Here is a 12,776-nt window from a genome sequence, read left to right on the forward strand (position 1 = left end):
ACACATTACACTGAATTCAGTAGTTGTTGTTTTTTTTTTTTCAATTGATCACTTTTGTTACGAAATTTGGAATAATTTAAAATAGTGCAATTTTAAATCAAATTGAAAAACCCCTTGAAGTAATAAATCGCGAAGATAAAATCATAAATCAACATTGTTAGTCACTACATATTAATGATAATTATGACCACCAACGTGACTCCATTCCCTGCCCATCTCCATCACTCACGCTACTGCTGGTCCGCACGAAGGTAGGCTAAACACAACCCACGCACAGTTGTCGGGGAGAGACTCCCACCCCCGCTTCTCTTTCGGTCTCTGCGCATGCGTTGAACAAAGTCGTCGATTTCAATGAGGTCTACTTAAACTGGCCTGTTCCATTCCGATGACAATTACAAACTAAAGATCCGTAACAAGAGCTTACTGGACATTATAATATAATCACATATTAAAGAAAAACTTAGACGAAACTTTTGAAGCAAATTTAGTTACAAATAACAGTTTTAACAAAAGTGATAATAGCCTGTCATATTTCGTTAATCATAATTTAATTAATTTTCTACAAAAGGAGAACAAGTCCCCATCATCTGGCACATTTCAAAGAATTTCAGGTAACTTTTCAAACAATTCTCTATGGCAATGGTTTGCGATATGGGAGTTTATTATTATTATTATTATTATTATTATTATTATTATTATTATTATTATTATTATTATTATTATTATTATTATTATTATTATTATTATTATAAGATAAAATAAAAATATAAGGTTTTCTTTATTCATCCCATAGGGGAAATTTGTTTCTATGGTCTATTCCAAGGGAATACTGAAATAACCCAGACGTCAACCGCACTGCAGCGCCGCAAACTGAGCTAGGGCGAGGTAACTTGCTCAAGGCGCAGCGGGTATTCGAACTCGGTACCTTTTGGGTCCGAAGCAAAGACCGCACCACCTAGTCACGCTGACCCATATCATTATTGTTATGAGGCCTATGGATCAGGAGTTAATCCCAGACTCTTTATCACTGAACGGATAGTAAAAAAATGTTTGCTTGGTATCTTTGGAGATGAGCTAGTAGGTCGCAAGAACTTTCCACCTGATCTTTCAGGCCCAGCAACTAAATCAATGTGTGCAAAATGGATGTTCTAAGGGCAAAGCATGTTAGTGCCAAATCAGACAGTGAAACCTCAGACCTATAACTATTGTAGATCATGTAGTGAGTCCAAGACGTAAAGTGATTCACATGTAGCTGTTAAGCAGTTTTGAATTCAAGATTCTATAAAAGAACGTTTGACATTGGAAGATTTTTTTTATCTTAACATTTTATTTTCTATCTCCTCTCTCTCTCTCTCTCTCTCTCTCTCTCTCTCTCTCTCTCTCTCTCTCTCTCTCTCTCTCTCTCTCTCTCTCTCTCTCTCTCTCTCTTTCTTTCTGTCTGTGTGTGTCGTCATTAACTTATTTCTGTATCTCTTCCTTATCTTTCCCCATCTCCTCCTTCACCACCACCTCCTCCTCCTCTTCTTCTTCCTCCTCCTCTTCCTCCTCCTCCTCCTCCTCCTCCTCCTCCTCATCCTCCTCTTCCTCCTCGACCTCCTCCTCCTCCTCCTCTTCTTCTTCTCCTTCTTCTTCTTCTTCTTCTTCTTCTACTTTTTCTTCTTCTTTTAAAGGGACCCAAGTGGCGATCTGTACTGAATGGAATTATTATAAGATATACTCTTTTTATTTTGCTATACATTTTATTGACTCATTTGGACATTTCTAGATTTTAATGAATAAGTCTCAATCAGTAAAGAATATGTCAGTGGGAAGAGATCTTAATAGAATTATATATATATATATATTATTATATATATATATATATATATATATATATATATTATATATATATATATATATATATATATATATATATATATATATATATATATATATAAATTATAAAAACAAAAACCATGAAATAATAGTGCTCAACTTTTTGATAAAAGGAGCTATTTATAAACATCCGAAAAACACAACAATCTCGTACTTTCACTTTCACTTCCTGATGAGAGCTAACGCTCGATACAACGTTGTAGAAGTCAAACAATCATAATTATCTTTGAAATGTTTATTTTATATATATATATATATATATATATATATATATATATATAATATATATATATATATCCCTCTCGCTCTCTTTCTTTCTTTATTTCTTTCTTATTTTTTTCTTTCTCTCATTATATTTCTCTCACAACTATATCTATTGATGTAACCATCAATAAATGAATCAGTAAATATATATACATATATATATATATATATATATATATATATATATAATATATATATATTATTTCATCTTTCCCTATTTATCTCTCTATTTGTTCGTCTTTTATCTCGTAGCTCACACGAACCTCGCCAAGTCGACAAGATTCTTCTTAAACTTAGTAGCCTTTCTGTTTGTTATTAGGTCGGGGTTTGTTTGTTTTCTAACCCACGCATATTTAATGTTCTTCGAATTTTGCCTGTAACAGATTTATCTCTGAAAAACAAACACAAGTGCCCTTTACTGTTTGGTTTGCTGGTTTGAAATGATGGGGCTTTTAGGGGTTTTCGACGCGGAACGGTGCCTTATGGACCTTGTTCTCTCATGTGGCTTTCTCGTATTGGCCTGATAAAACTTCTCCCCAGTTCCTTGACAAAACTGCAGCACACTGACAAAAATTCTTTTTTGTTTTTAATTGCCAGAAAACTTTTACTTCAGAGATCGGTTGGACCTTGAACGTGTAAACAAAATTAACCAGAGCTGTCTTTATGACACTCTTAGTAGGTCATATGGAAACAAATTTCTATTCCATACAGTAGAGATCACATGTTGGGTAACATTTTGATTTATTGCGTTCTTACAACATCCCACTAATGCTCGTCCCCTCTTAAGTCGAGTAGAGCAATGAGTGTAAAATGTGTGGTCTCGAAGGACATCATATCGCCGGCCCAGAGTTTTACGTTCACCGTCATCTATTTCGTTAAAGATCACGCTTAACGTAGCTTGACTATTATAATGTCACAAGACGAGGCACAGTAAAGATGAACCGCAGACGCCATAATAACGTTCTTTTTTTTGTGTGTGTACTACAGAGTGCTAAATAATTACACCTCTTATTCTAAGTCAATCATTGTAATCGCATTAATCCGTATTCTGGCAAAACAGATTTTAAAATATGATTTAGCTATAAAAAAAAACTTTTCTTCAGATTTCTTTAGATCAAAATAACATTGTTTCGACCTGTCAAAACACATCAGATCTGACAATAGAGGTCACAGATACGAGACTGTTTGCCTAGTTCAATGTCACTTTTATGGGACGATATTTTGAGTAAATGATTTCTGGCCAAAATGATTTTTGATTTAAAAATGCCTTTTGTCAAAGCATGGCAGATTACATACTGTATTTTCCTTCTTCTATCTTTTTACAAGTATCCTATAATAAACACACTCTGTCACCTTCAGGTATTATTTTAGCCCTTCGCTACTTCGCTCGATAACAATTTGTTTTTCTTTCATGCTCTTTGTATTGTGTGGACGTCCTTTGCCCAGTTAACTGCCGCACTCTCGAAGAACACGTATTTAAAAAATTGGCCAGAAAACTGGTCTTTCAAATATTGATCGATTTAAATGACCCACACCTGGCAAAAGCTCTCAAACCTGGGACTTAAGGAAGACCTTATGATGTCCCAAGCTGGGGAGTTTTTCCAAGATGAGGGTAATTTAAATCGATCGATATTTGAAGGACGAGTTTGCTGGCCAAATTTTTAAATGCGTGTCTTTCCAGAGTAGGGCATTTAACTGGTTAAATCGATCGTGTAGACTGATAGGATAGAACCTAACTGACATTCGAACGGCGCTGGTTAGATTCCTGAAATACGCCAGAGTTCAGAGATAAATGTGTAAAACAAAAACAAAAAATGACTACAACAGCCTCCAAAAAGGAACCAATGCCAAACACGGAACGTTGAGGTCTTAAAACCCTTCTTCAGCCAACAACAAAAACAATAAATACATAAAAATCAGAGAAATATTTAGCACGTCCTTAGGGGTAAGGAATAAGATCTTGACCGGCATGAAGGATGAGCTTTTTACTAGAACGTGGCTATGTGGTCTAGCGGTATAACACTCGCCTTTGGATTGGAAGGTCCTGAGTTCAAGTCCCGCTCTGAGCGGTGCATAATTAAGTCCTTGGAATAGGCTCTTTACTCACATTCTTTCACCGTACTCAGGTGTAAAAATGAGTACTTGGCCATTAACAATGTCCCTTGTCTGAAAAAAAAATTGTAATATTTTTAAGAGACGTCATGACTCGTCTACATAATTAGTGTTGCTGTTGGCTAAGGACCCCGTGAGCTTTGAACATTTTGAGTGGATATTGCGCTACATAAATGCTCAATTTTTTAAAGTTATTGCATATAATAGCTAAAGTGTTTATGATAGTTGAGATGAATTCCTATGCTTATAATTCAATCATTTTCGGAGCCGGCACAAGTGCTGGACAAGAGCCTGAAAAGATGTGTCTCAATAAATGACAGAAAAAAAGCAGGGGGAATAATATACAAGAAAAAAATCACTGACCAAAACTCAGGGCTCCTGACTAGGCATCGACCTTCAGACCTTCTCAGCAACGGCCTGAACTATAGCTAATCATGTTTGATTCTCAATGCCCATAAGCGAAAGGCTTTTTGTTTGGGTTTTTTTTGTTTGTTTGTTTTTTTTTGCGAGGGTTTTTTTTTTTTTTGGAGTTTTTGTTGTTTGGGGTTTTTTTATAGTTTTTTTTGTTTTTGTTTTGTTTTTTTTTTGTTGTTTTTTTTTGTGTTTTTTTTTTTTGTTTTGTTTTTGTTTTTTTGGGGGTTTTTTTTAGGTTTTAATTATTATTTTTCTACTTGATGGTGGCTTTTTTTCCATTAATTTCTTTCTTGTTTGTGTTACAATACATCATATAGATACATCTTTTAAATTAGTTTGGAGATTTGGTTCACCTCGACATTAGACGTCTATACCCGATTGACAATTTGGGTCAAATAATAATAAAATCCTGATTTTTTTTAAATTTTGATTTTTGCGCTTTGAGATGCTTGGTTCATTGAAAGCGCTCAAAAGTGTCATTATTATCATTATTATTATTATTATTATTATTATTATTATTATTATTATTATTATTATTATTATTATTATTATTATTATTATTATTATTATTATTATTATCGTTATTTCTCTCACATATCATCAAATGGCTAATATTTTAGGACCTTCCCTACCTACGATGAAAATTATTTAACGTCACTTTGACCTAAAACACACACACACACACACACACACACACATATATATATATATATATATATATATATATATATATATATATATATATATATATAATATACACACACAAAACACATGCGCACATACACGTAAATATTCCTTATGATTTCCTCCATTCATATCATGTTTCATCTCGCCACGTAACTTCCAAAATAAATGACTTTCGAGACAATGTGACACGGTGACAGATTGCTAAATGTCACAGAAAATCAAGAGATGAGACAAAGCTTAATAACGAATTGATCAGTTCGAGTGAAGAAGACTTGTGACGTATGATTTGCACTGCTCACCTTGAAGATGATTGCGTCGCCGTATGGTATATTGTTTCCGTTAATTAATTAAATTTTATCAGTAGTATAAAAATAGAGAAGAAAATGATATCATGCCAGTAGTGTCCACGAGAGAAAAACTTCAGTTTTTACATAAATGACGATAGAGAAAATGAAATTACATTTACACAATGAAATCAAACCACGACGTGAAAAGGTGTAATGGTGGGGGGTAGAGGGGGAAGGTGCACGGCTAATTACATTGATCAAAATTAAGTTGAAACAAGGGGGAAGGGACTGTCTAAAAATTTGAGACGCTGAAAGAATATATATATATATATATATATATATATATATATATCTATATATATTTTATAATATATTTATATATTTTTATATATATATATATATATATATATATATATATATATATATATATATAAACTATTTTTTTAAAGTTTGGAGAGGGGGGGAAGTTAGATAGATAGATAGATAGATAGATAGATAGATAGATAGATAGAGAGAGAGAGAGAGAGAGAGAGAGAGAGAGAGAGAGAGAGAGAGAGCGTTTCAATGGTGCTTCAGATATCCAAATGGAAGGGAAAGCAATGACCCGGCTGACCAAAGTTAACTAAATAGATAGAGAGATAAAGCATTATTCTAATAATCATTTTTTTAAATATCTTAGCCTGGAACTGGAAGAATGAGTGTGATATCAACTGTTTTCCTGCATACAATGTTGACATATATAATGTGTAAAAAAAAGCTTGAGCTCTTATATAGCCCAATATCCACTAAACATGCTCAAAGTTACAACGTTTTACAGCAACACGTATCATGTAGAACGAGACCTGACGCTTTTTTTTATTAATTTTTTTTTTGTCACACAGAGACAAAGTTGTTAACGGCCGGGTACTCATTTTACACCTGAGTTCGATGGGAGAATGTGAGTTAAGAGTCTTTTCCAAGGACTCAACTTTGCGCCGCTCGCGACTCGAATACAGGACCTTCCGATCTGAAGGCGAGTATCATGGCACTAGCCCACATGGCCGCACAGTATCCAAAAATATTATATTTTAAAAATGTTGAATCTACTGAATCAAAAGGTAAAAGAAAAAAAGTAGTTGATAAATTGTTAAAATAAATAAATAATTAAATAATAGATAAAAATATTTAAAAATCAATTTGAAAATAACATTATAACAAATACATGAATGAAATAATTAGTGAATTAGATATATAAATTGATAAATAAATCAATTTGAAAGTAATATTATAACAAATGAATAAGTATATCAGTTAGTTTATTTAATAAATAGATACGTAAATAAATGGATATGGCAATTAGTAAATGAGTAAATAGATAAGTAAATTAATGAACATTAATTAATTAATTAATTATTAAGTGAAGAAAATAAATAATTTAAATCTACTGGAGTGAAAGTAATGAAATACAGCAAATATATATATGAATAGATTAATACACAGAGAAAAGAATAAGAATAAAATTGGTATTAAAATAGATCAAATGGTGGAATAAGGATGAGTGATGAAGGAATAAATATTGAAGGAAAACTTCATTCATTTTGTAGTAAGAGGCAGGGACGGCTGGTAATAATGGGCAGGGTGGGCAAATACCAGCCTGTTTTTTCAAGTTATATGCTGTATTACCAGGTCCGAAATAATCAAATTTAAATTAGATAATTTCAAAAGTTACTACTTAAACTTAATACTTCATACTGAAATCAATTTGTGTGTATCTTTGATAGATTGCGAATCACCATGCACCCCGTAATGCATAAACCAGGATGCGCTCCTGTTCTTTTTATCACCCCCCCCCCCCCAACCACTCCACTCCACTCCGCCCACATCGTCATATCATCGTCACGTCGCCTGACGGTGATTTTGCTGTCTGGCCTCTCTAGTACTAGGTCGGGCTAATTCAAATGAGCCCACCTTATTAACCAGTGTACACTAAATAGAGATTTTGGCAAACGAACTTTTTCTTATTTATTGCCTTACTTGTGCTGGGAAGGTTCCAGTATTGAATTAAATTTATTAATTTACTAATATTATATCAATTTAGTATTAGTTTGTGTTGTTTTAATATATTTGTTTATCCATTTAAATTATTTCTTTTTTTTTTCCCTCGTTTTCTTTAGTGTTTCTCAAAACTCATTTATTTAAATTGTTTTCTTATTTGTTTGTTGTTGTTATTGTTTTTTGTTGTTGTTTTTTGTTTTGTTTTTTAACAAATTAATTTGTTAATTCTTTTTTTTTTTTATTATTATTCTTAAAGTAATTACCGCAGTATTTTTATTGCCAGACTAAATAATTTTGCAAAACAATGTATTTTCTATTGTATTCCCTCTAATAAAACAAAACACTTTTATTCAAAAGTCACGACTAAATAAATATATAAAATACAACCACCATTTTGGTTTTCTCAACAATTGAATTAGTATACGAGAAATACTCTTCTGAGTAAGGAGATAGTTGAATTCTAAATTATAGAGGAAATAAATACCTTTAAAGGAAGGGTGGGCAGATTCCGTACTTGCCCGTCCTGAAGCTAATACACACATAAGATGGTTCGCGATGAAGAGGCGGGAAGCAAGGGATTGGTTGGGTAAGGAGCAAAGATAACACGGTAATTAGTGTGACGATAGTCAAACGAATACATGAGGAGAGATTGGTAACATTATTTTGTCTTAATTATATTGTATGAAGTATTGGCGAAAGCCTAATATTAAATAAACGTTGTTTTTGTTTGTCTTATTTTGACTATGGAACTGATACTGATACTTGTCATAGCAGACCTGCCTACTTTAGATAGGAAAATAAAAATCGTAGTTTTCAGGGCTAATAAAATCGTAGATATTTTAACTACCCTTTAAAAAAATCACCGGAATTTTCGTCTGTTTTGATAGATATCAAATTTTAAAAAACGAGAAAAAATAATTGGAAACGTAATAATGATGGTGATGGTGGTATAGTGGTAGCGGTGGTGGTAGTAGTAATGATGATGGTAATATTATTATTATTATTATTATTATTATTATTATTATTATTATTATTATTATTATTATTATTATTATTATTATTATTATTATTATTTATTATTATTAATTATTATTATTATTATTATTATTATTATTATTATTATTATTATTATTATTATTGTTATTATTATTATTATTATTATTATTATTATTATTATTATTATTATCATTGTTATTATTATTGTACGTATTGGTGGTATATATGTTGTATTTTTTTTTTGGTGGTATATGGATCGAGTTATGTTTGTCCATTGTGCATTAATTTTCACATTTCATGGAGGGATCAATTGTACTGACTTAATGGCGAAGCTAATGATGGAATAAAATTTTGTAATAATCATTTTTAAATATTTTAGCGAACTCGTAGTGATGTATATATCAACGTTTCCTGCATACAATGTTGACATATATATGTTCAAAAAAAGCTTGACTCTTATATAGCCCAAATCCACAAAACATGTCAAAGTACAACTTTTAAAGCAACACGTATCATGTAGACGAATTCCGCTTTTTATTAATTTTTTTCAACACAAGACAAAAACCCTACCATTAATTATCCCTGATTCGAGCATGTTAAGTCTTTTCCAACTCAACTTCGACCGCTCACCAATACAGGACCTTCCATCTGAAGGCGCATATCATGCCTGACCACCATGGCGCAAGTAAAAATATTATATTTAATGTTGAATTACTGAGTCAAAGGTTAATGAAAAAAAGAGTTATAAATTGTAAATACAAAATAATTAAAAAGCATAAAATATTTAAAAAGCAATCTTGAATTTTATAACGAATAATGAATGAATTAATTAGTGATTAGATTGATATAGTTGATAATAATCTTTGAAATTTAATTATTTAGAAGAATTAAAATTCGTTATTTATTTCATTAGATAGTGATTTAATGGTGTTGGGAATTTTTTTGTAAAGCGAAAAAAATAAATTAATGAACAAATAATTTTATTATTAAGTAAGAAAAAAAATAAAAATATGAAAAGTAATGAAATAAGCAAATATATATATAATAGATTAATACACAGAAAAGAATAAGTATATAAATTGTATTAAATAATAAATGTGATAGAATCATTTTGAACTGTAAATATGTAGAAACTCCATTTGTGGTAAGAGGCGGTACTTGTTTTGGCAATATAAAATAGAAGACATCTTTTCTTACAGGATTCTTTGTATTTATCAAATCTCGATAAGATGTGTATCTTTAGATTTTACATAATACCCTATATTTATACTCTCGTAAAGGATCGCAATCCGTATTTATTAAGAGTACATTGTTGAATTTCGGTTTAGGCATTACTTTCTGATAATTTTAGATTTGGTAATCGTTTTACCGGAGATCTCACTCACACACACACACACACACACACACAGAGAGAGAGAGAGAGAGAGAGATAGAAAGAGAGAGAGAGAGGGAGAGGGAGAGGGAGAGAGAGAGAGAGAGAGAGAGCTGGTGAGTTTTCTTTATCAAATTATTGCTCTCACTCTATCTAATAATTTCTTTGATTTTTCCTTGCGTTTTACACACCCTCTAGCAAAGGACATAATTTGAATCTTAATATATACAAGATTATTATAGCGGGTACAGACCCCAATTCTGTTATTAACCCTTTCCCTGCGAGAGTGGGTTTTGATATTTTTTCTTTAAATAAGAAATACTAATTTCTGCTATTTCATGTGCGGCTTTATGGTCAAGTGGTAAACAGAAAATATGTTGTCAGATCGCATAATCCACACTGAGGACAGTAACTCTTGAGTGTGGTCAGTGACCAGCTTGGTTTCAAAGAGAATCTGACCCCTACGTTGTGTTCTTGTGGACGGCAAGTTACACACACCACTACTTTACTAAACTAAGCTAATATAAATGAATGCCTGGCTACAAGCAGTGATGGGTATTTTTTTTTATATGCGCCTACAACTATGACGCCCAACAAGAGGGGTAACTCTTGAGTGTGGTCAGTGACCAACTAAGTTTCAAAGAGAATAGCCTCTGACCTCGGCGCTGTGCTCTTGTGGACTGCACTTTACACGCACCACTTTACTAAACTATAACTGTAAAGATATAAATGAGTACCTGGCCACAAGAAGTGATGGGTATTGTTTGTATGCACTTAACTTAGACGCTTAACAAGCGAGTTTTGCAGTATGAAATATACCTTTAGTTCCACATGGCCGGTGAGAGGGAGGGGGGGGGGGGTTAATGAAACATTGTGAACATTGAACATGGTAAATATATGGGGATGCGCAATACAAATGCTCATCTATATTATAGGCTCGGATCCCTCCAGGAAATGGTTGTGCAGACAACTTGGATCAGTATAATAAATATAGCGTAGCTGTTTCTTCTCCATCTATGTAGATGCCGATAATGCTGTTTCGCCTTAGGGACTCGAAAATAATGTTCGCTCTCTAATCACCTTTATTGGTGGTTATATTTTTATATAATATGTGTTAACTATTTGTTATTCAAACCATTATCTCTGAATTCCTAAATAAATGTTTTCTTTTTCTCTCCTTCATTCATTTCGCCATTTTAAGGTGTGTGGAGTTCATATTTTAAAGGTTAATTCCGCCTACACCTCCACTCCCATCCTCGTTTTTTTTTTTTTTTTTTTTTTTTTTTTTTTTTTTTTTTTTTTTTTTTTTTTTTTAAGAAAAATAACCTTGTTTTTATTAATTCCTTATTTGAGTTTTTGCTGGAGGGAGGGACCGACACAGGGTCATTTGTCTTGTGATGTTCGGCACCAAAGAAGCAGGGGTGCTGAGTTTTTCGAGGAAATTTGAAACAATGTAATTTTTATCAGTTTTTCTTTTTACCGATTTTCACTTTGACATGATCCAAAAATTGACATAGTGAAACCACTGGAATAATAGGAATAGTCCCTCGGGGTGTGAACAATATGAAAAATGAGTGAATTAACTTGATATTCAGACAAATAAAAAAGAAACATTTTTACTGAAACAAAAAGAACAGAAAACGGCAGTTTCAAATGAACACAAGAAAGAAAAATCACTTTGATAAAAATGGCTTTTTATATTTCATTTACCGGCCAATCAAAATGAGCTTTGACTTGTCAAAACGTTTCTTTTAAATCTCAGATTTAAAACATTTTTACAAGTTAAGGTTCATTTCAATAGAGAAGAAAAGTCGTAACACTAACCCTTCTACTCTTCTGGTTCCTAAATCCTTGGGATGTATTTGTAACCAGTCTTTCGGAGTACTAAAAATGAATAGATTACATAAGGTCATAACTATATCAGTAGCAGGATGTAAAGGCAGATTCTTAGGATTGCGGGACGTAAAAGGGCGATGATGAATGATCTTTATTGAGGACCAGCATATATTTAGACTAGAAAATAAGATGCTATCAATCTAAAACCAGCAGATCAATCACACAAGTTGTGTGTTCAGTCCAACGGAAGACTGGTTTTAAACTCCCAATGAAATAGGAACCAGTTATTTTGACATCGTACTTTTCTTCCCTATTCAACAATACTTGAAGCAAAAAATAATATTTTATACAAAAAATTATTTTAAAATGTTTGCCATATCAAAGTAAGATTGTGTTTATTTAACAACAAGAGATGAAGTGAGTAGGAAAGTGCCAGAAGACAATAGAGAATAAAAATTTCGCGATTGTATTTGTTGTTTATTTCTTATAATCATAGACTCTCTTGTAAAAACATTCCGTCGTCTTTGATTAGTGAATACATGATTTGTTTACAAACCATAATATCGCTACAATTCTATGTTTATCATATTATTATATCCATTTATTATATATATATATATATATATATATATATATATATATATATATATATATATATATATATATAGCATCCATTGATGTATTATTGAGAAATAGATGGGCTACACTCGGTGAAAGAAAAGACAATGAAAATTATTTTGATTAGATGATCCGACAATAACCCCTAAAACTTTTCATTCAGTAATCTTAAAATATCGTAATATTATTGTATTGACAGTGTGTTAATATGACAGATACAAAAAAATACACTTATGTTGATTCTTGTTTTTATTAATTCATAACAATGGCATAAGACCCAT

General features: G+C 31.9%; 1 long non-coding RNA gene across 1 annotated transcript in view; it reads left to right on the forward strand.

Annotated features, from left to right (window-relative positions):
- The first annotated feature begins 276 nt into the window (after positions 1-276).
- The window catches only part of LOC144970802 (uncharacterized), a 50,693-nt gene continuing 38,193 nt past the window's right edge, over positions 277-12,776 (forward strand). Inside the window, exon 1 of the long non-coding RNA XR_013645026.1 lies at positions 277-611. This is a non-coding gene — a long non-coding RNA (uncharacterized LOC144970802). The remainder of the gene's footprint in view (positions 612-12,776) is intronic.

The sequence above is a fragment of the Berghia stephanieae genome, chromosome 4 (assembly GCF_034508935.2).
Source record: "Berghia stephanieae isolate SIO BIC M18660-M18661 chromosome 4, UCSD_Bste_1.3, whole genome shotgun sequence".
NCBI lineage: Eukaryota > Metazoa > Mollusca > Gastropoda > Nudibranchia > Aeolidiidae > Berghia > Berghia stephanieae.